Here is a 25,000-nt window from a genome sequence, read left to right on the forward strand (position 1 = left end):
ATCTATTCTTTGAAAATTTTAAATAAGACCTTTTGTTTAAATAAATCAGTTATTAGCTATTTAAAATGGGTATTGGTAATAACAATGGATATATTATTACTTGGATGTTACCCCATATTTTCATAGTACCTAAAAAAGTGAAACTCGCACCCTCCACTATCTTTTTTTCCCCACCTACTAGATCAGCGAACTGGACAAATAATGACTTAATGAGTTTTATATTGGCAACCCAAATTGACGACAATTTTTTCCTGTCATAAAATCCACTTACATTCTATATCTATTATAATACTATAAAAAGATGGTTTAGGTAATTTAATTTTTGATATGTAACATTTGATGAATAGTTTAGCTAAAAACTCAGATAATTACATTGTGGGATATATTTAATAATTTTTTTTTTTCAAAGTTTATATCATCATTTGGTTTTTAAGTTTTTACTTTACATACGAAAAAATAGTAAAAAAATTGACCGGCTGCAATAAATAAAAAAATTTGAAATGAATGTTTTATTCTCATATTTTGAATGCATTACATTTTAATGAAGTTAAAACTACTTGTGCTGTTTCTAGAGTGCTTCATTTTCATAATATATCCGTAACATTATAATATGAACTAGATTGTGTCTGTTCTGTAATATCATACTCTATTAATAACTTTAGAAGCTGCATTAAATGTTCAGTGAATGCCATGCAGTCTGTTTTCATAGCAAATCCATTTTGTATTTATACCATCAGGCTACCTAAATTTTGTATTTATACCATCAGGCTACCTAAATTTTGTATTTATACCATCAGGCTACCTAAATTTTGTATTTATACCATCAGGCTACCTAAATTTTGTATTTATACCATCAGGCTACCTAAATTTTGTATTTATACCATCAGGCTACCTAAATTTTGTATTTATACCATCAGGCTACCTAAATTTTGTATTTATACCATCAGGCTACCTAAATTTTGTATTTATACCATCAGGCTACCTAAATTTTGTATTTATACCATCAGGCTACCTAAATTATGTATTTATACCATCAGGCTACCTAAATTTTGTATTTATACCATCAGGCTACCTAAATTTTGTATTTATACCATCAGGCTACCTAAATTTTGTATTTATACCATCAGGCTACCTAAATTTTGTATTTATACCATCAAGCTACCTAAATTTTGTATATATACCATCAGGCTACCTAAATTTTGTATTTATACCATCAAGCTACCTAAATTTTGTATTTATACCATTAGGCTACCTAAATTTTGTATTTATACCATCAGGCTACGTAAATTTTGTGTTTATACCATCAGACTACCTAAATTTTGTATTTATAACGTCAGATCCAACTACCAAGGATAACTTTACTGTCCAAACACCTGGGTATTATGTTAAGTAACACCTTACAAACAACCAACTCTTTGATTGCACAACCTTTGCCTGGAAGTCCCAACTGTGCATGGTAATTAGTTGCGCCTGTTTTGGGACAAGTCATTCTCCCTTCTCATTTTTCAACGTCCTTATTCAGACTTTTATAACAAGTAAAAGCTCTTTCAGTGTAAAAAAAATTCTTGGAAACAATCTTATAAAAGTTTTAAAAATTTTGAAAGAAATACATCCTTTCATACTAAAAAGCATTTTTCTTAAAAAGTTACTTTCTCAGCCACTTTTTTAAACTTTAGCTCTAAATATCTCCGATGGTAATGGATGTAAAAAATTATATCTTTTGAAGTTTAAATGTATACAAAATAAGGACATATCCATCTTATGGGTTGCAAACTCTAAGAAATACTTTTTTTGTTGATCAGGCTGTAAGTTCAGATTGTTAAAGTAAGAGTCCCAGTTTGACCTATGCCATGGTATAAAATACTTATATTCAGGAAATGAGGGGACATAGGGCTATTTATGACAACAGTCCCCAAAGTTTTATAATAACGTTTTCTTATTCGTTGACTTAATAACTTTGGGAACTTTTTTTGTATTTCGATTGGTTAAGTGTTCAAGAGTTTCAACCACTAATTGTAATCTACTTGTAAGGGGTAATTTTTTTACCATCATTGAGGATGTGCATCAATTTAGGGGCCATGATCTCTGATTATCTCATCCCTTTAGATCCCTTACTTAAACTATATTTGAAAGTGTTGAAATAATGAGAGTCTTGCAGTAATAGCTTTTAAATTAGATTTATATTAAAAGGCTTGTGCATTTTTACTCAGGCAATTTTAGAACATGCATTACTTACAAGAGCAATGAAAAATATTCAAGTGTTTATTTTTTTTTTTTGATCATAACTTTTAAGTTTGATTCCTAAAGTTCGAAGAGACTTATTTTACTGTTTATTCTATATTTTGAAGCAGCTTATAAGTCTTAATAAAAATGACGTCATACAATAAAATTACAAATGACCAATGATAGGCCAGTATGGATATTGATTAAACAATAGTAAAATGTATACTGGCCTATCATTGGTCGTTTGTATTGTATGACGTCTTTTTTTATTTGGCACTATAAGCTGTCTAGAAAGTTTTTTTAGGGGAAAAATGCCTGTTGTGTTAAAAAGGTGTTATTAACCAAACAAAATAATATACATTACTATACCTTTACTTGAGAAGATAATTAGATATCCAACTATTTTCGAGATCTTAAAAGACTTGCACATTCCAATTTTCTTTTAACAGGATAAGCACATTTTAATATCTTTTCCTTGTCTGAATTCATAGATTTTATTTGCATGAATTAATGAATTGCTTTTCATGCATAAGGAGTTTTCATTCATCATTCTTACATCTAAAACTAATTTTTTTCTCCGACATCCCTCTTTGAGGGAGATATTATACTGGTACCAAATTTTTATCATTCGTACGGTAAAACTTTGGGTACCTACTTATTATTTATTTGCTTAATTTGGCAGTGCAGTGTCAAAACTTTTCAATAGGTGATTTTTATCTACATAGAATTATTTATTTTTATAATAATTGGGGATTTACAATATAATCAATTTATCGTCCATTGTCTTATTCCTTAAAATCTCTGGAAAAAGTAGCACAATAACGAGGTGAGTGAATTTCAAATAGATTCCCGAAGAACTAACAACTAATTTGATAACGTTTTTGAAAGTAGAAATAAATGAGACATCAACGCATGAATAAGAAAACGTCGCATAAAATTTCATAATAAAAGACACGTTGCGGCGCAACACGTAACGCATCCGCTATTTGTCGGTCCGACACTGCGTCATAACGACACTGCGTCATAACAAATGACATTAAAAATGGTTTTTACTGCTGTGACATGAGTAGATAGAGTATGGGGGAATGCTTTTGCCCAAAACTTGCTCACCTCATTACCATGCACAGTTAGGACTTCCAGACAAAGGTCGTGCAATCAAAGGGTTGTCTAATGGGTGTTACCTTACTTAATACCATGGGTGATTGAGCGCGTTACATTGCAATTCAAACGCAGAGTAGGTTCAAGGTGGCGTGGGGAGGACTTGTACCCGAATCGTCACATTATGAAGTGTAATAATTTCCTTACCTGAAACTACAATATTGAACTGACAAATTTAAAATTTTAAAGGAGCTACCAAGGGTTAATAAGGGATAGGGCAACAGACGACAAATTGTTGTGAATCCAAACTGATGATAAAGATAATATACTATTCTGTAAATTAAAATTAACCAACCAACCAACCAAAATTTTATTGTAGTACCTAACGTTTTTAAGCCAATGAATGTGATAATGATTAGGAGACCAGTATAGTTTACAGTCCAAAGTTCCATACCTCCCTGGAGCTAAGCTATTAAAAAAAACTATTTCACATAGCTAATCTTATGAATAAGGGAGTGCCCTAAAAAATTATACAAAACTTAATTACAATTTTATGTTCTGGGGGTGGGGGATCTAATGGGGGTTGGGTGTTAAACATGCTGAGACCCCCTTCCTACTTTTTTATCAGGTATAAGGACAATTGTAATAAAAGATAATTCATAAATAAAAAGTTCTTTATTTTGACTACCCAATAATATCTCTAGTTTTAAGATAAAAATAAATTAGTAATGATGGGGGGGGGGGCGTAATTAAATGTCTCCAGAAACAAAACAAAAAATATTCAACCTTACCATGCATTTAGTCAGCCGTGATCACTTTTATTTAATACCATGCAGTAGACATAGAAAATAGGCTATTGTGGTAGTCGGACAGACAGACTGTCAATTCCTAGAGCACGCTATGCTCCGGGACTGCCGATAACACCCAGATGTTAATCCCCTCCTTATCACATTTTTGGCCAACCCATTCTTCCATTGTTTGACCGTCAAAGAAAGCGGTCAAAGTTATCACCCGCCGATATGGGGAGGGAGTTGCCTCTCCCCCCTGCATGTTCCAGTAACCTACCCTTTTCCGGGGGACGTCTACCTTACCCCCTACCGGGGCCTGCCCCTCTGCTATTCACCTGGCTGCAGACCCCCATCTTCTCCACACCCATTCTCTACCTAACCCACTATTGTAATCTGTTTGTATATAAAGCCATTAATTTGTTGTCTGTATTCAGTTCAAATAAAACATTCAAACTGTAACTACTTGTAGTACTTTATTGATAGAATCCTTAAGGCTAGGGGCTCTTTTGACCGGACTTGCTCAGTAGGGTTGAACTGCTCCACCCCTACCACACTATTATATCATTATCATTTTATTATGAATGGATTATGAATATATAAAATTGTCGTCAATTTAGGTTCCTAACATTGACATCATTTATTGGTCAGTTCATTTATCCGTAGGAGGGGGGAGGGGTTAGGGTAAAGGGGATTGATGGAAACGATTGTTTTTTTAGCCAGCTAAAAGTTTCCCTTTTGTAGAGTACATGCAAATCTGGTGTAAAATTCAAAAAAAAAAAATAGGATATGTCAGTCTTGACTACTGTTATTTAATATAATAGAGTCGACTTAAATCATTAAAATTGATTACAGACTTGATTTGCTAAGGAATTTTTATTGAGAATACTATTTCCTGTCCCTAAAGCTGGGTATAAAAGGTTAAAGGTTTGAATATTCCAATGGACATGGGTACCTGCTGTTTTATTACACATAATCCATATGAGTACCAAAGAAAGCATAGGGAAAATAATGGATGAAGAATATACGTGGATATTATGACAGGGAATATTGTCGTCAAGCTAGGTTACTAACATGGACATTTATTGGTCAGTTTGCTCATATTATTTAAGGTGAAGGAGGAGGCATCGTTATTTTAGCCAGCTACAAGTTTCACTTTATTAGAGTACATACATGATCATTTGGTGTAAGATCCAAGTATCAAGAAATCCATAGGAAAATATAAGATGGGTGGCTATTTTAGGGTTCAATTGTGTAATTTACATATTTTGTACATCGATATATTGTCTATACAGTATTTTAAATAATCTATTTGCTAAACAAAGATATCTTTGATACCAAATATTAATCCGAATTCAAAATAAGATTTTATTGTTGGTTATTTGCGTACGTACTCTTAAACTTTTGTACATTCTTGGTCTCTCTAGTGTTCATATGAAAAATATTGTGTTCATATATAAAAAAATGTCTTTTAGCATCTTTTGAAATCTGGAAAGTTAATAAGCTTCTCATATTTTATTGCACATTTTTTCTCCCTTTTTGATACACAAATATGAATATTCTTATTTGATTTAATAAAAAAATAAAAATCAAGACATAGATATAACGGTAATTATATTTCCTACTTAAATATCTAAAATTGCTAAAGCAACTTGGATGTGTCCATATTTTTTGCCGAATGGTATGAAATCAATCAATTTAGTATTACCAGAAATAGAGGGGACATTGGACTATAGATTATACTGGTACCCAAATTTTTGCAACTCGTTCTCTCATTTGTTGACCTAAAAAGTTTTGGTTATTTATATATATATCAATTAAGCGTCCATTGTCTATTCCTTGAAATTCCTATTATTATTGAGAAACTGATTTTCACACAACAAACGAGAAGAAGTAGAGTAGCAATATATCAATAATTGAGGACAATTATCAAAAAAATTATTTTGTTTTAAGTAATTGATAAAAATATATATAGTATGGTTAAACCATAAAAAAAAATAGGATGGCTTATAATTTAAGTAATTAACCCCCTCCGCTCCTGCTGGATTATCAAACTGACCAACAAATGAAAGGGGAAATTAAAAAGCTAAATTGACGATTTTTCCCTAGTTCAAATACCCACGTATATTCTGCATCCATTGCTTCTACAAATAAAGATATTTATATAAAAGACAAAAAAAATATAGTTTAATTCTACTAGTTAAAATGTTATCATCAGAACGTTACTACTCTAGAATATTTTTTTATGTATAATACATTAAGGATCAAAGCGTAAAACTGTTTAAATTGATACGTTATTCTTAATACACTTGACTCAATTTTGACCTCCTAGACTTATCTGCATGATTTAAACAACAAATACAAACCACAAAACAAAAAAAGTTTTTTTTTATAAGGTAGATTTTAAATAAGCCGACGAATATAAACTTTTTTGTGTGTATTGAAACATCATTAAAATTGAAATATAAAGTTTGCCAAAAATAAATACAAAGAGATAGAATTAAAATAGATATTTCTATATCAATATTATGTCTTCTAAAGCATTACCGACAGACTGACATACAAAGTTAATTATATACTGGAAGCTCATTAATAAATCCAATAGAAACCAGCTGTCTATCATAGCGATAAAGATGTTTACCCAAAAATGTTCCAGAAAGACATACAAACAGACATTGAAAAAGATCGATACTAGACTTTTTAAATTTAAATTATAATACCTTTCTAGGATATAGTTAATGTTGTCCAAAACTAGTATAGAATTTTAGCAAATCTAATTTTAATAAATTAGGTTTTTGAATTTATGTGGTTAGATTTCTAGGGTTAAATGTGAAACTATTTTAAAGTAAAACAGTAATGTCTAAGAACACAGTAAAAGTGTCTGACTGATTTTGACGTAACAAAAAAAAATAGCCAATGAGAGGCCACTATAAATTTTACCATTGGTCAATAAAGGCCTCTCATTGGCTAATTTTTTTTTGTTACGTCATAATCAGTCAGACACTTTTACTATCTATCAATCTATCTATCTATCTATCTATCTATCTATCTATCTATCTATCTATCTATCTATCTATCTATCTATCTATCTATCTATCTATCTATCTATCTATCTATCTATCTATCTATCTATCTATCTATCTATCTATCTATCTATCTATCTATCTATCTATCTATCTATCTATCTATCTATCTATCTATCTATCTATCTATCTATCTATCTATCTATCTATCTATCTATCTATCTATCTATCTATCTATCTATCTATCTATCTATCTATCTATCTATCTATCTATCTATCTATCTATCTATCTATCTATCTATCTATCTATCTATCTATCTATCTATCTATCTATCTATCTATCTATCTATCTATCTATCTATCTATCTATCTATCTGTGTGTAAGTGGTCAATTAACCGGTATTTAGCCGGTAATGAAAAAGTTGCCGAGATAATAGAAAGTTAGCAGGGGGGAGCCTCAGCTCACTAAAGCTTTCTATCAATCTATCTTTCAAACTTAAAAAGCTTTTTATCCATCAGCTACTCTATAACCTTAGTATCTTCATCATTTTGAAAGTTGATATTAGTCATCTATCGCATCGTATTATAGTCTGGTTTCCTTCGAAAAGTGAAAAATTATAAGATTAAAACTGGTAATAATTTAATGATTTTTATTTTTTTATTTGGTAAAAAAAAGTGTGTAATACGATGCTATACACGATTTTTAAGTATGGCTGAGAACCAAAGGATATAAATCGAAGCCATACTGAACAAAGAACATATACTCCACGCTTTATTGGTACGTATTAAGTACTAAGGTTTTTTTTGTCTGAAGCTTAAGATTTCAATAACTACTATACTGATCGAGTTCTCTTTTATATGGAAGCTTCACATATGTCACAGGATGGTTTCAGGCTATTTTTCTGTCCCCTATCTACCCCTAGATACAGAGCACCTAGATGCTAGGGCCGCACCCGCTAGTGAAATTAAAGGAATAAATATTTTATGTTGTCAAGGTTGCGTGATTATTTAGATATAAATTATTAGATAAAATATGAATTTATGTCATTATAAATCAAACAAAGATTTATCACTAAACCTTTGTTATTACATTTGGTTCAAATTAGTGGCTCTGGCCCTAGCCCTAGCATGCTAAAACATATTATCTTTTCGTTATAATAGTTTTTTATTACTGCCAGTGGAATGGCTGTAAAATATACGTGGATATTATGACAGGGGAACAAATTTCGTCAATTCAACTTGCTAATATGGAGCTAAATTATTTGTCAGTTCGTTCATCCATTAGGAGGGAAGGGTTATTAGGTTAAGAGGGGGGTTGGGGGTTATCGTTATTTTAGCCCACTGCGTGTTTCACTTTATTAGAGAACATGAAATTCTGGTAATAATATATCCATTGCCAGGGGGAAAAACCTATCTAATAAATTTTTAGGAGGAAAGAAAATAGACCAACTAATGAATTTAGCTAGTTAAGGTTTATTAGCATATTCAGGGAATCAAATTAAGGGAAAAGCCAAACATTCTACAACAAGAATGGTTATATTTATAGGAGCGAAATTCAATTCGCCCATAGAGGCATCTAATTTTGATTATTTTAGGGGGTTGGGACATTTTCCTCTAGCTGCCGGAAATAATAAACATTTCCAGGATCTATGAGAAGCTATATTTTGAAGGAAAACCATATCGATTCAGCGGTTAGCGAGATCCTTTGGTACAGACAGACAGACGAAATGAGATCCTGTTACTTTATCATAAGGATATGTACATGTAATAAGAGGTGTTCAGGAGATGAATTTAGATTACAACTTAGTAAATAATATGAGACTTAAATCATTTCTTATTTTGATTTTTAAAATGCCTAAAATTTTCGCACCTACATACAAATATGAAGAAAGTTGTTTTGTAGATTTTAGGATGTTCTGAGTAAAATTGACCATAAAACTTTCTTTCTTTTCAGAATTATTTAATTTCGACTGTAAAGGGCAAAATTGAAACATTTATTTAAAACTTTTATTTTTAGCCTAAAATATGTAAAATTAGCATAGAAATTACGTTGGTATCTGTATAAAAAACCAATAATAAATAGATAAACTTATGTGCTGTACACATTTGTTTACAAATGAAACCAGTTCTAGTCTGAAAGATTTACTATAAAAGCATAGAACATTCGGATTAGAATTGTAGTCTGACCAGTAAAGTCCTAGCAGTAACATTAGGCACAAACCCTCAGCTACCAAGTTCAAAAGCTTGGTTAGGTAAGTCCTTTCATAATAAAGGCGTGGAAGCCAGCTTTATTTTGTTGTACATTTATTACTTATACTTTTGTCCATAGAGTATTTAAGTGATAGACTTAATTTTATTTTATCTTACTGCTTTAAACCATAGGGTATTTAAGTGATTTCGTTAAAACTTAGATCTTATGTTTTAGTAGCTTAAAGAACCAACCCCTTTTATGTTTTATGGTTGGGTATATCAAATGTAGTAGTTGATATACCTAATCTATGCTATTAATATTAGATATTTAGACTTTATACACCACAGAAGATTTAACGGATGATTTGTTAACTTCTTATGTTCTACCTTTCAGCCTGGATAGCTCAATGTTTGGTAAGATATTATAACTTATTTTTATTTTATTTTATTTTTTTATACCTTCTATTTGACCTTAAATTCTTTTAATACATCTTATCATTCTTATCTAATTCAAGGTCTTCAGCCCAGAATGGATAAGATTGATCATTTTGTAATCTAATATAATAATTTTAGTCAAATAGTAGAAAAGTCAAGTTAATTTAATACAATTTAGGTTAATATTATATTTTATTTCAGTAAAACCATGTGTTAAGCTAATGAGATACCAGCTGAAATTAATTTTATTATTATATGTTATTGTAATTATTTATACTTGTGAAATACAAGATTTAAATGTAAAACCGCTCTTATTTGATGTAAGAATTAATAACTAGAGATTTAAATTGTTGACTGAAAATCTAAGGGTTACCAGGTCTCAAAATTCACAAAACATTTTACAAACATTTTACAAACAATGTTTTGTGAATTTTGAGACCTGGTAACCCTTAGAATTTCAATCAATAGTTTAATTACTAGCTATTTAATCTTTCATCAAATAAGAGGAGTTTTACATTTAAATCTTGTATTTCACAAGTATAGATAATAACAATTAACATAATATAATATAATAAATATCAGATGGAATCTCATGTAGCTTAACACGTGGTTTTACTGAAATAAAATATAATATTAACCTAAATTGCATTAAATTAACTTGATTTTACTACTATTTGAATGAAATTATACTACAATATGATCAATCTTATCCATTCTGAGCTGAAGACTTTGAATTAGATAAGAATGATAATATGTCTTAAAAGTATTGATGGTCAAAAGCAGAAATAAAATAGTAAAATAAAATAAAAATTAGGGATCATGGAAAGAAAACAAAGTCATTCCTAATTAGGACAGAAGTCACTGAAAATTGGTCTAAGGAAGGCTACTTATGTCCTTCATCTAACAAAATCTAACTTAAGGGAGGTGACTTATGTCCTTTGTCTGACAAATTCTTACATTAGGAAGGCTGCTTATGTCCTTCAAGTTGCAAAACTTAGCTTTTCTGTCCTTCACATAGCAAAACCTCACAAAACATAGCATTTCTGTCATTCACATAGCAAATTCTTGCAAAACATAGCATTTATGTCCTTCACATAGCAAATTCTTGCAAAACATAGCAAATTCTTGCAAAACATAGCAAATTCTTGCAAAACATAGCAAATTCTTGCAAAACATAGCAAATTCTTGCAAAACATAGCATTTATGTCCTTCACATAGCAAATTCTTGCAAAACATAGCAAATTCTTGCAAAACATAGCATTTATGTCCTTCACATAGCAAATTCTTGCAAAACATAGCAAATTCTTGCAAAACATAGCATTTATGTCCTTCACATAGCAAATTCTTGCAAAACATAGCAAATTCTTGCAAAACATAGCATTTATGTCCTTCACATAGCAAATTCTTGCAAAACATAGCAAATTCTTGCAAAACATAGCAAATTCTTGCAAAACATAGCATTTATGTCCTTCACATAGCAAATTCTTGCAAAACATAGCAAATTCTTGCAAAACATAGCAAATTCTTGCAAAACATAGCATTTCTGTCCTTTACATAGCAAATTCTTGGAAAACTTAGCATTTCTGTCCTTAACATAGCATTTTGGTCCTTCACATAGCAAAATCTCACAAAACATAGGTTTTTCTGACCTTTTTTTACCAGGAGATCAGAACTAAATCAGAACACACATAACAAGAGTTTTACATAATTTAACTCTGCATAAATTATGATAATTCATTATTATTACCCCTCCCCCCCCCCCCCTATTTAAAATTTACCCCTGCATAAATTATGATAATTCTTTATTATTACCCCTCCCCCCCCCCTATTTAAAATTTACCCCTGCATAAATTATGATAATTTATGCTGAGTTAAATGTACTGTTTGAACTTCTATCTAACAGGATATGAGAACTTAATCAGAACACACATAACAAGAGTGTTTACATAGTACATTCAGATTAACAATTATTCAATTGGCCCCTTTCCAGTCCATCATATGACATGGGAAGGAGGTTGAGGAGCATTTTATGCAGCCTAAATTTCACTATGCTATGCCACTTTTCCTAAAAGGCGTCATAGCTGGCCTCTTTTGTGTCCATCATATGACATGGGAGGTGGTGCCATGTAGGAAAAGTGGCATTGCATTCTTGGGAATTTAGACTGCATAAAATGCTCCTCAACCTCATTCCCATGTCATATGATGGACTGAAAAGGGGCCAGCTATGACGCCTTTTAGGCACTAGAATGCAATGCCACTTTTCCTACATGGCACCATAGCTGGCCTCTTTTGTGTCACAACCTCCCAGTTCTCATATCCTGTTAGATAGAAGTTCAAACAGTACATTTAACTCAGCATAAATTATCATAATTTATGCAGGGGTAAATTTTAAATAGGGGGGGGGGAGGGGTAATAATAAAGAATTATCATAATTTATGCAGGGGTAAATTTTAAATAGGGGGGGGGGGAGGGGTAATAGTAATGAATTATCATAATTTATGCAGAGTTAAATTATGTAAAACTCTTGTTATGTGTGTTCTGATTTAGTTCTGATCTCCTGGTAGAAAAAGGTCAGAAAAACCTATGTTTTGTGAGATTTTGCTATGTGAAGGACCAAAATGCTATGTTAAGGACAGAAATGCTAAGTTTTCCAAGAATTTGCTATGTTTTGCAAGAATTTGCTATGTAAAGGACAGAAATGCTATGTTTTGCAAGAATTTGCTATGTTTTGCAAGAATTTGCTATGTTTTGCAAGAATTTGCTATGTTTTGCAAGAATTTGCTATGTGAAGGACATAAATGCTATGTTTTGCAAGAATTTGCTATGTTTTGCAAGAATTTGCTATGTGAAGGACATAAATGCTATGTTTTGCAAGAATTTGCTATGTTTTGCAAGAATTTGCTATGTGAAGGACATAAATGCTATGTTTTGCAAGAATTTGCTATGTTTTGCAAGAATTTGCTATGTTTTGCAAGAATTTGCTATGTGAAGGACATAAATGCTATGTTTTGCAAGAATTTGCTATGTTTTGCAAGAATTTGCTATGTGAAGGACATAAATGCTATGTTTTGCAAGAATTTGCTATGTTTTGCAAGAATTTGCTATGTGAAGGACATAAATGCTATGTTTTGCAAGAATTTGCTATGTTTTGCAAGAATTTGCTATGTGAAGGACATAAATGCTATGTTTTGCAAGAATTTGCTATGTTTTGCAAGAATTTGCTATGTTTTGCAAGAATTTGCTATGTTTTGCAAGAATTTGCTATGTGAAGGACATAAATGCTATGTTTTGCAAGAATTTGCTATGATTTGCAAGAATTTGCTATGTTTTGCAAGAATTTGCTATGTGAAGGACATAAATGCTATGTTTTGCAAGAATTTGCTATGTTTTGCAAGAATTTGCTATGTGAAGGACATAAATGCTATGTTTTGCAAGAATTTGCTATGTTTTGCAAGAATTTGCTATGTGAAGGACATAAATGCTATGTTTTGCAAGAATTTGCTATGTTTTGCAAGAATTTGCTATGTGAAGGACATAAATGCTATGTTTTGCAAGAATTTGCTATGTTTTGCAAGAATTTGCTATGTGAAGGACATAAATGCTATGTTTTGCAAGAATTTGCTATGTTTTGCAAGAATTTGCTATGTTTTGCAAAATTTGCTATGTTTTGCAAGAATTTGCTATGTGAAGGACATAAATGCTATGTTTTGCAAGAATTTGCTATGATTTGCAAGAATTTGCTATGTTTTGCAAGAATTTGCTATGTGAAGGACATAAATGCTATGTTTTGCAAGAATTTGCTATGTGAAGGACAGATAAACTATTTTATGCAAGATTTTGCTATGTGAAGGACCAAAAAGCTAGGTTTTGTGTGGTGAAGGGAGGCTACTTATGTCCTTCATCTTGCAAAATCTTTGTTAAGGGAGACAAGTTATGCCCTTCATCTAACAAATTCTCACATAAGGGAAGCTACTTATGTCCTTCCTAGGAAGGTGACTTCTGTCCTAATTAAGGAATGACTTTGTTTTCTTTCCATGATCCAAAATTAGTTATAATATCTTACCAAACATTGAGCTATCCAGACTGAAAGGTAGAATATCTTAGAAATTAACAAAACATCAGTTGAATCTTCTAATGCTGTAAAAATCTAAACATCTAACATTAAAAACATAGATTAGGTATATCAACTACTACATTTGATATACCCAACCATAAAACATAAAAGGGATTGGTTCTTTAAGATACTAAAACATAAGGAATTTAAGCTTTAACAAAATCACCCAAATACTGTATGAATTAGAGCTATAAGATACAAGTAAAAGTATTATCTATCACTTAAACACTCTATGAACAAGAGTACAAATGATAAATGTACAATAAATAAAGCTGGCTTCCACGCCTTTATTATGAAAGGACTTACCTAACCAAGCTTTTGAACTTGGTAGCTGAGGGTTTGTGCCTAGTGTTAATGCTAGGACTTTACTGGTCAGACTACAATTCTAATCCGAATGTTCTATGCTTTTATAGTAAATCTTTCAGACTAGAACTGGTTTCATTTGTAAACAAATGTGTACAGCACATAAGTTTATCTATTTATTATTGGTTTTTTATACAGATACCAACGTAATTTCTATGCTAATTTTACATATTTTAGGCTAAAAATAAAAGTTTTAAATAAATGTTTCAATTTTGCCCTTTACAGTCGAAATTAAATAATTCTGAAAAGAAAGAAAGTTTTATGGTCAATTTTACTCAGAACATCCTAAAATCTACAAAACAAAAGTTAACTGAAACAAAATGGTGAAATTATAGAGTAGTTGTGCTGAAGTATGTAAAATGTATCATGGACAATTGAATAAGTAAAAAAGTGAATTGTAGAATGTCGAGGCAAAATTTATGTAATTGTAATTTAGCTATAAATCTATGGGATAACTATCAAAATCTTAATTGTACCTAAATATTACATGAATCTTTAGGCAAAGTTTAAACAACGATTGATAGATTCTAACATACCTAAAAACAATCCGGTACAGAAATATGGAAGGACTGGCCCTAAATGTAAAACATCTTCGCTTTTAAACTATTACTTTTCCTCTGTTTCTAAAAAGTTTTCAAGTTAAATATACAGCATGACCCTCGAAAAAGTATTTTTAAGCATCTGCAGCCCTTATTTCTCAATGAATTATTAAAAAATGCATATGTCCTTGTTCTCTATAGTATTCCACGTAAGTAGATATAAAAATATTTTTTTTACCTCCATTAACACCGGAGATTTTTAGTGCTAAAGTTTTGAAAAAGTTACTGAGGAAAAAGTAACTTTTAACATGATACGACTTTTTTAGCAAAATTAAGCTAGAAATCCTTTTATTTTTGTTACTAGCAGAAACTTTATACAAAAATGAAATAAAAAATTTAGTTTTTGAGTAAAAAGCATTTTTTTACACATATTTTTTTAGTCTTTTTAGTTTAATGATATTTTGAAAAACTTACTTATTAGGCAAAATTGTTTAAGATTAAAAAACCAAATAAATCTCTATGAATATAGCAGGAAAATTGTTTTTGTTTCACAATCCTAACTTTAATAACAAAAAAGTTATAAAGAAAATAAAAATAAAACATAATGATTTTTTAGTCTAAAAAGCTTAATTTACCCCTTATTAAATAATTGAGATGTCAGAAAAGTAGGCGGAGCAACTGTCATAATTAATCCTTTTCTATAAATAAGGGTTAATAAATAACCTAAAATTTGCAAATAATCAATTCATTCAGTAGTATTTTTTGCCATTAAAAATTTATATTTTTTGGTGGAATAAAACAGAAATATTTAGTTAACTTGTTTTTCTTTGTGTCTCATTATTCAATTGCCAGAAAAACATAATATAACCATCCAAAAAATAAGAGAAACAAAAAAAAATTCTTTTTCTCAGTCACTTTTTCAAAACTTTAGCTCTAAAAACCTCCGGTGTTAATGGAGGTAAAAAAAATATTTTTATATCTACTTACGTGGAATACTATGGAGAACAAGGACATATGCATTTTTTAATAATTCATTGAGAAATAAGGGCTGCAGATGCTTAAAAATACTTTTTCGAGGGTCATGCTGTATTTAGTTTAATGGTCAATATTCTTGATTGGTTTGATTGGATCTGTATCTATCTATTTACCAATCTGTTCTTGATTGGTTTGATTGGATCTGTATCTATCTATCTACCTATCTGTTCTTGATTGGTTTGATTGGATCTGTATCTATCTATCTACCTATCTGTTCTTGATTGGTTTGATTGGATCTGTATCTATCTATCTACCTATCTGTTCTTGATTGGTTTGATTGGATCTGTATCTATCTATCTACCTATCTGTTCTTGATTGGTTTGATTGGATCTGTATCTATCTATCTACCTATCTATTCTTGATTGGGGCTAAATTAAATAGGTGTATGCAATTTTTGTTCTACAGTATAAGGTTTACTCACTCCCTCTTTCTCTCTCTCTTTCTTTTACTCTTTTTCACTCTTTCTCCATCTCTCTTTTATTACGATTATAGAATTGCTACGCTTCCTAAATAGTACCTGACTGTTATAGGAATCATCATGCAAAGTTTGAAATCAATAGGATAATTCTAACATATCCAAATGAACGAAAAGAGCTACACATTACGCACAAAAGGACGGACCAACTCTAATTATAGAAAAGCTACGCTTTTAAAAAGAATAAAAAGGGAAGATAACTAAATGAAGGGGATACTTAAATTATCCATTATATATTGGTATTTAAGTACTTATTTTAAGATAGGTCCTAGGCTTATTGAATGCTCAGGAATTACAGCAAATATCAGGCTTTTTCAAACATATAATCTGCTATTACACAATTTGAATCAATAATATTAAAACCTCCTGAAAATTGAGCAAAATGAGAACTTGATTTAATTGTGCTAAAATAAATTGGAGCTTAATGAGTTGGAAAGAGAAACTCATAACTCATTATTGGCTAAAATGGGGTTTAAAATATTTTTCCCAAAGATTTTTTTAAAACATGAATTGTTGGCTTAAAAACTTTGAAGACTTGTAAAAAATAAATGTATAAGTATAGATGTATAATCCAGACAACTACCTGGCCCAAGTAGTGGAGACCCTTTTCGTCTGCTCGCAAATTACTTTCAGTTCTTTTTTCTCAGTTCTGTTTATATTTCCGACGCTATTAGTTCATTTCAAAGTCCCAATACAAAATCGGGACAGGGTTATTTTGCACGTTTGTTGAATCTTTTTATCACTATTTTTTTCATTTAAAACTAAAATGAAAATTTTCGAAAATTATAAAAAGTTAAAACTGCAAAGATAAAAAGTTGTAAAACTGTATAAAAAATAACTACCAGGCATCTCATCTACAAACTTATATCATCCTATTGTCCATCCTGCTGTTGTTTATTTTTTCAATGGAATAATTGGAATTGTGGTTTTTAACCCAAAAAGTTGGTGGCTAAATGGTTTACATGATCAGAAACTGTTCATAATACTTTGTTCATTCATAAACTTTGGACTTTGTCCTATTTTTGTACAAGCTTTATCGGCAACACTTATTTTAAAACAATCAATTTCTAAAACAAGCTTGACTTTATTCATAAGAGCAACGCTCGTTGAATTACAAATTCTGATAAACGAATATTACCAAATAATATTAAGGGAAAGTTCTTTCAAAACAAGAACCATACAATTCTAGTCAAACTAGGTTAAAAATCAGCCTGTTTAAGTGGGCGTTAGGAATTTTTGGCAATGGTAAAAAGATGTTACACTTTTGATATTATTCCTTATTATTACAGGAATCCTAATACAAGGTTTAATCAAGAAAAAGATTCTAATATGTCTATATTTTCGATGACAAATATTTATATGAAATGTTATAATAAAAAGATCTACTATATATACTATTACTACATGGTATTGGTCATAAAAATTGGTTTCAATATATCATAATTAATTTTTTTCTGTGATGACAATATCTTCTACTCATCTCTTAATTATTATTATGTTATATAGTATTTTTATAATCCAGCAAATTTGAAAACTATTAATCTAATTTAAATTATGACCGAAGGATATGTTAGTCTGTTTTAGACATTATCCACGTGGATATTCAACAACTATTGCGGAGAAAAGTTTTAAAATTAGTTATTTTATATTTTGAAACAAGTTTTGATATAAAATTGTGGATATTCAAGCTCTAATGAGCCCATTTTAGTATAAACAGTTTTCATGATAAATAGCACTAAACTCAAATGGAACAATAAGGACTGTTTCCATTGATTCGTGAAAGAGGAGAGTAGGCTTTGTCCGCCTTATTTGTATGAAATTGGCAAATTAGTATTTTTTGGTGATTTATCTGGAAGGTGGTGGTACCCTGCATAACAGTTATAAACCTTCTCAAAACCCATCAGAAACTACAGGGTAAAGGAGAACCATATAAGTTCAACGGTTAGCAAGATCCTTCGTTACAGACAGACAGACAAAGATCCTGTTCATTTATATAGGATTTATATAGGATTCTTGACTTGATTTCAAAACTTTTAAAATCAATAAAAGTATATATTTTGTGTGTCCTATCTTTTACTTGGTAAATTTACTATAATTTTGTTAAATTTAAGGTAACATTGTATATTAACCCCTCTAAAATTATGAAAACCAAAGTTTTATTATTTCTCTTGACTCCTCCCCTTTTCATTACCCTTTTAATTATACCCCTTAAAGATACATCGGAGACAGTCTAGAAATAGTGTTTTTTCTTTTAAGCCAAAGAAATTAAAATAGCTTACACCAAAAAAGATTTTACATATATTTAAAATTCGTTTTACCTTTTGGTTGACGGTTTTATTATAAGTCTTTTTTCCAGTATGGCTTCGAAACAGATTAATATCCGGTGGATAAGAACCAGTTCTCAGCCATGCTGAAAAATCATGTATATCAAAGTGTTACAGACAATTATCAAACTAGAAATTATAAAATGAATGCCAGTTTTTTGACCGGATCTTTGCCCCCTCAGAGCTAAAAAATCGTTTTACATTTTAATATCTGCGGAAAGCTGTCTATAATACGATGCGTTAATAACTATTAGGCTATACATATCATAATATCTGAAATTTGTAAACAAATGTATAAACATTAAGCATTGTTTTAAATGATGATTTAATCATTAAGATGTTAAAAAAGCTTAACCAACAAACTGACCAACTGTCTCAACCATGACACTTTGGTTGAGCTTGACTTCCGAATTAGCGGGAAGTTCACGAGATCAGTTGGCGAACATACAAACCCCCAATACCAGGAACCATCAAGTTTCAACAGCAGGTTTGAATATAGATTTATTGATGAAATTATTTCAAAGACCTGAAATTACAATATCAATTAGTTCATAATTCCAGTTATTTATAACCACGTAATCTTATTTGCTTTTTAAAAATCATTTTTTTCTCTACGGTAAAAAATCTTTGGAAACTTTGGCTTTAAGGAAAATTATTTGGTTTAATAAATCATTGTTAAATGCAACAATAATGCACATAAAAATTACTAAAACATATATTAATCATAATTAAGTTTCATGCTTAGCTGGCTAAAGCCTTTTTTAAAACTACATATAATCGTCCTATACACCATTCTTCTTAATCAAATTAACAAATTCTACCTGAAGCTCTTATGGTTTCAAATCCCTGATATACTAGGGTCGTTCACACACTATGAGACCAATGATAGGCCCAGTTTTGTTCTCCGAAATCTTCACACTCTCATATCTCATTCAAAAGTAAAGAACGTGCGCATCAAAATAAACAAACATCCATGCCGCGCCACATTATGAAGGGAAAGCCATAAAAAGACGACATTTGCGCTTAGTTTTAGGATTAATGATAAGGAATTAATTTTGCACTTGATAAACACAAAGCTTCCTCGAAAAGAGGTTAAGACACACCCCCCGTTTGAAAGTCAAATTAACTTCCTTAACGAGATTCAAGGTTTTTTTTGCGCTGAGCACTAGCAACATTTCTCACTAAACTCAACTCACCATAATCACATGAGAATGGCCACATCCCGAAAACGTGACAATTTTGCTTCTAACTAAATGAAACCCCGTGAAATGCATACACAATATTATACTCCTCACTGGGACTCATAATACCTCACATTTTAGGATAGAAGGATGGGGATTGGTTTGTACCATACAACATTCCATGCACATGACAATCACAAAATCACATACACAAATCCTAAAATAGATAATCCTATTAATCATGATGTTGTAAATATAACAACTATACTAAATAATAATCATTTCATAATCAATAGGTAATAATCATTATTAATAAATCAATAAGTACCTACGAAATCAGGTTGAAATGTAAATGTAAACAAATAATGGTAAAATAAAACGAAATAAATCTTAGACAAGAAAATTAAGATTTATAGGTACTTAAAACTAAATTTGTTAAGCATCAAAAAGAGTAGTAAGAAAAAATTTTTCAAAATCCTTGGGCAGAAAGTTTTTCAAACCTAATGAATAAGAACTGTAATATCTTAATCAACAATAAAACTTTTTAATACTTAAAGAATAGCAAAATAATAATATCTTTGTTAGAATTTTCATCGGAATTATAAAAAAAATACCAATTTTTCTTTGTAAAAATATGAGACTTTAAATATGAATTTTCAATCATTCCTTGATCTGAATAAAAATGTTTTACTTGATTGAAATTCATACATAATTTTTTAAAAAATCTGCTAAAAAATACTTGATTTTTTTTCTTAGAATAAATATCGAATCACGCAACCTCGACACATTTATTCCTTTTTGTTAAACTTTTCAGGTAAGTTTTAAAATGAATTGTACTTTTGAAAAGAAATTAAACTCAATAAAATTAAATTTGAGCATATGAAATAGAAGAATATTTAATCGCATTTCATTTGATTCTTATTTTAGGCATAAAAATAGGCATATGAAAAATGTGGCTTTTTACTAAAAAAAAATCTCAATTTCCATAAAATAAGAATCAATTATTAATCATAATTTTTAACAACTGCCTGACTGATACAGCATGTTCTTCTAGGGGAGACTTATCTGTCAGTCTGAACAAGACTCTTGCAGTCTTTCTTCCATCCTCAATTCTCGTCACTCGGCCCATCCTCAAACATCTCATCAGCGGATTGGTACTCGTAACCAGAACTATATCTCCGTCAGCTAGTGGCTCCGCCATCTCATCCTTCCACTTGGACATCCGTAATATCTTCGGTAGGATCTCCTGGCGGTAGGCAGTCCAAAACTGGGCAGACAAATCTTCCAACAACTTCAACCTGGAGGAAATTTGGTCCTCCGGTTTCATCGCCACATTGCACAACGGCTGGCGGTCAATATTTCCCAGCAGCTGGCCAGGGGTAATCAGCCGCCAATTCTCCACGTCGTTCGCAGCTTCAATCGTCAATGGTCTGCTATTCATCAATTTGCTAACCTCCGCCAACAGCACCAGGAGCTCGTTGAAATTAACAGAACTATTCACCAACTTCTTGGACAGCAATCTCTTGGTTAATCCCACCATTTTCTCAGCTTGCCCAATGTAATGATGGGCTCGGGCCGGGATCTGAGACCAAGAAAACTCTACCTGGCTGCCCAACTTCTGCTCTAAAACTTTGCGAGCACCTGATAATTGTGTGCCCATGTCGCTTACTATGATCTTCGGCAAACAATGAACAGCTTCCAACTTGCGCAGGGACAACAGGATACTGCTGGTATCATACTTTTCCAAGGCATCTAACCATAACGCCCCTGAGAATCTGCAGACCACCACGAACACCCACACCTTCTTCGTTGCTGTCTGACTCCTCGTTTTGGCGGCAGCTCTCCTCGTAACCAGCGGACCCATCAGGTCGACTTGCACAGCTTCAAAAGGCCTGCTCGGGACCAACTTGTCAGGTAACACGTCCTTCATGGTAGCACGACATTCCTTAGCCCTCTCAACACTGCAGGGCCAACACTTCTTCACCTCCATGATGGACAACCTCCTTGCCTTCACAATCCAGCACCAACGGCGGCTCTCAGCTAAAGTTCCACGGACACCAGAGTGAAGCTCAGCATGTGCTTCTCTCATAAAAACAGCAGCTAACCAATTACCAGGCTCCAAAATTATTAAACCTGGCATGTCTTCAAATATCATTTTACGGCCACCAGTAATGGCGTCAATGACTGGCTGTCCACGACCAACCATCTTAAGAATCCTCATCTCCCTGGTCACATAATTTCCTCCGGGACCAACGACAGGCCAGGTCAATGATACTTCATGCACTAATGGATTTAATGACGCATAATTGCCTTTAGCGTCATTTATCCACTCATCCTCTTGGCTTCGTGACACAATGAAAAGTTCCGCCGCCGCCATAAAATTGTACAAAGACGGCTTGTACACAGAATCTGCGGCTGCTACATGACTACCAGCGGCTGTAGTCTTACCTTCTTGTCTGCTCTTTAGCTTCTTCAACCAGGTGTTCGCAACTTGCAGGACAGCTGCCATAATACGTTTGGCCTGTCCAAATGATCTCCTGTGCTTAAACCTAAAGACATCTTCAGCGGCTTCTCCGGCAACTTTCATTGAACATAACTTAACCATTTTGGTATTCAACTCCTCTGGGGGTAAAACCTGCTTGACTTCTTCGGCAGTTTTCACCGGCCACGCACTTTCATCCTGGCGCAACCATTCTGGGCCCAATCTGTACCTGGAACCTGGTCCCAAATCTGATACCTTGCAGGTGCTTCTGGTGCCCAAATCTGCAACGTTGTGTGTCCCCGGAACCCACCTCCAGTCATCCTTGTTGGTTGCAGATTGAATTTCTCCAATACGATGAGAATTAAATGTGTTCAACATAGCACTGTTGGAAACTATTTGTGATAAAACACACGATGAATCAGTAAAGTACATCACTCTGATAACATCAAAGGGCAGGGCATCTCTGACGGACTTTGCCAACCTTGTGGACATCTGGCACCCCATCAATTCAAGGCGTGGAATTGATTCACACTTGACCGGCGCAACTCTTGACTTGGTGGCTAGCAGAAACGTTTCAAATCCTTGTCTAGTTGGCCACCTCAAATATGCATTACTTGCATAAGCCTCTGATGACCCATCCGAAAACATCATCAAGGATGGAAGGCCAGTTGGTTCATCCGGGACCACACAACGGTCAAACTCCAATTTAGCGACCTCAGCTCTGTCCTCCAGCGACTGAACAAGTTCATCCCGTAGACTTTTTGGAATGAAATCTTGCCAGCCCAAATTCAGCAAACATGTTTTCCGCAGGACAAGTTTAATTCTCAACAGAATAGGGCTGCAAAGCCCGATCGGGTCGAAGGTTTGGGCGGCGAACCTGTGGACCATCTTCTTTGTCAGATTCTCGTCCAAGGCGTCCTGGAGGTTGTACAAATCAGCATCCTCTTTCACCTTCCTTCCCTTGACCTTACCATCTTGGTTGACTCTTGTGGCGATGGACAACACATCGGTGGCTGGCTTCCATATCAGCCCGAGTACCTTGGTAGGCTGGTAATCATCTCCAGAATAAATGACTTGTTTGAAGGAAAAACTACCTTTGCCGATAATTCTGTCGGCCTCTTTCATCATCTCCTTGGCTTCTGGCTTCGATCCTGCTCCCGAAATAACGTCATCTATGAAGCTGTGCTTCTCAAGCTTGACTGCAACTGGAATCTGAGGTAACTTGAATTCCTCATCAGGGTAGGTAGGTATTGGTGGCTCCTTCCATAACTCAGGTTTAGCAACAATTTCACTACCGTTTATCTGCCCCTCTCCATACATCTCCTTGACCTCTGCTTCACTCTTTCCGCCGAACAGGCGGGACGTCAACTTCAGGGCTGTAACTGCCAAGTTTCCCGCGGCCAACTTGCCGAAATTCACAACTTTGGTCAGGTAAATTTCAAGTGGACCATCTGGCGTCGGGGAAAATAAAACTCTCTTCATCTGGCTGTCGAACTCTGTGGCCAGGATGGAGTTATAAAACTTGGAGATATCCGCGGTTATACCAACCTTGTAACCGCGGAAAAGCATCAAATGATAAAAAATCTTCTGCATTGGCGGCGGGCCTCCCAGCATTATGTTATTAAAACTGGTACCCTTGAACGTCAGAGAACTATTTGCACACAATCGCATGGGTGTGGAACTTGAATCCTCCTTGAAAGCAACCACTATTGATGAACAAGACTTAGGTCCTTCATACTGCAATTCTTCAGGCGTGGCTTTTTGAAAAACGCCTCTTCTTATGGCGTCGTTGAATACCTCCACATACATTCCATAGGTACCTTCCTTGACCATCCTGGCACGATCCTTTTCAGCAATTTTGCGAGCTAAACTCTCATTGTAAGGTAAAGTGTGAGGATCTTCAATATAAGCATATTGACCTGTCCATTTGTTGGACTGCAAGTCTAGTGTTAAACCTGCCTCAATTATCCTCTGCCTCTCACGCTGGTCCCAGGTAGTGCCGTCGGCCATAGCCTTGCACTCTTGACAAGCAGTACATCCTGGACAAAGTGCCTGCGGCTGTACGCCAAACGATTCAGACGTCAGAAAGTCTGGCAAAGTGCCTCCACTGACACTGACAGCCTTATAAGCCGACTTTTGATCTCCAGCTCCACCGTCAGCACTCGTACAGATAAAACCACTACCAAAAATGGTTCGCCACAACATAGACTGGCCCACTTTCTGGTAGGTTGAAGGAAACACGTCAGGATGTGTATTTCCAATGATGATATCTAAGCCTCCACTAATATATGTAAACCTTTCTGGCGGCATTTTAAATATCTCGGCGGCAGTTTCGGGGTGGACCGAGCGCATCTCGTTGGCCCCGCCGAGGGTAGGCATGACAGCTGCCTCAAACTCCCTCAGATTGCCGTCCCTATCCTTCAGATAAAACACAACGTTGCGGCAGGAAGACTCACTGCCATCAGCTACAGAAATAGTTGTATATCTGCCAGTAGATTTCAGCTTCAACTTGTTGGATAACTTCTCAGACACAAGTGGCAAATTTGCCCCGGAGTCAAACATTACCGTGGCGTGGCAGGTGCCGCCGCCAGGTGCTACAACAGGAACTAACTGAAGTAAGAAGGTACAGGGGCTGGGTGCAGAACTTGACTTGTAGACTGTATTCACACCAGCACTAGCCTCATGGAGTAACCTGGAATGGTATCTGTCGCAATTATTTGTACCACAAACACC

General features: G+C 33.3%; 1 long non-coding RNA gene across 1 annotated transcript; it reads right to left on the minus strand.

The window, feature by feature from the left end:
- Nucleotides 1-10,263: 10,263 nt before the first annotated feature.
- On the minus strand, nucleotides 10,264-14,291 carry LOC145312831 (uncharacterized). Its single transcript, XR_013877139.1, has 3 exons — nucleotides 14,175-14,291; nucleotides 13,818-13,901; nucleotides 10,264-10,369 (listed from the first exon to the last, which is right to left on the minus strand). It is a non-coding gene; the product is annotated as an uncharacterized LOC145312831 (long non-coding RNA).
- Nucleotides 14,292-25,000: the final 10,709 nt, after the last annotated feature.

This window comes from Acartia tonsa, chromosome 2 (assembly GCF_053477335.1).
Source record: "Acartia tonsa isolate MP-2025a chromosome 2, ASM5347733v1, whole genome shotgun sequence".
In the NCBI taxonomy this organism is placed as follows: domain Eukaryota; kingdom Metazoa; phylum Arthropoda; class Copepoda; order Calanoida; family Acartiidae; genus Acartia; species Acartia tonsa.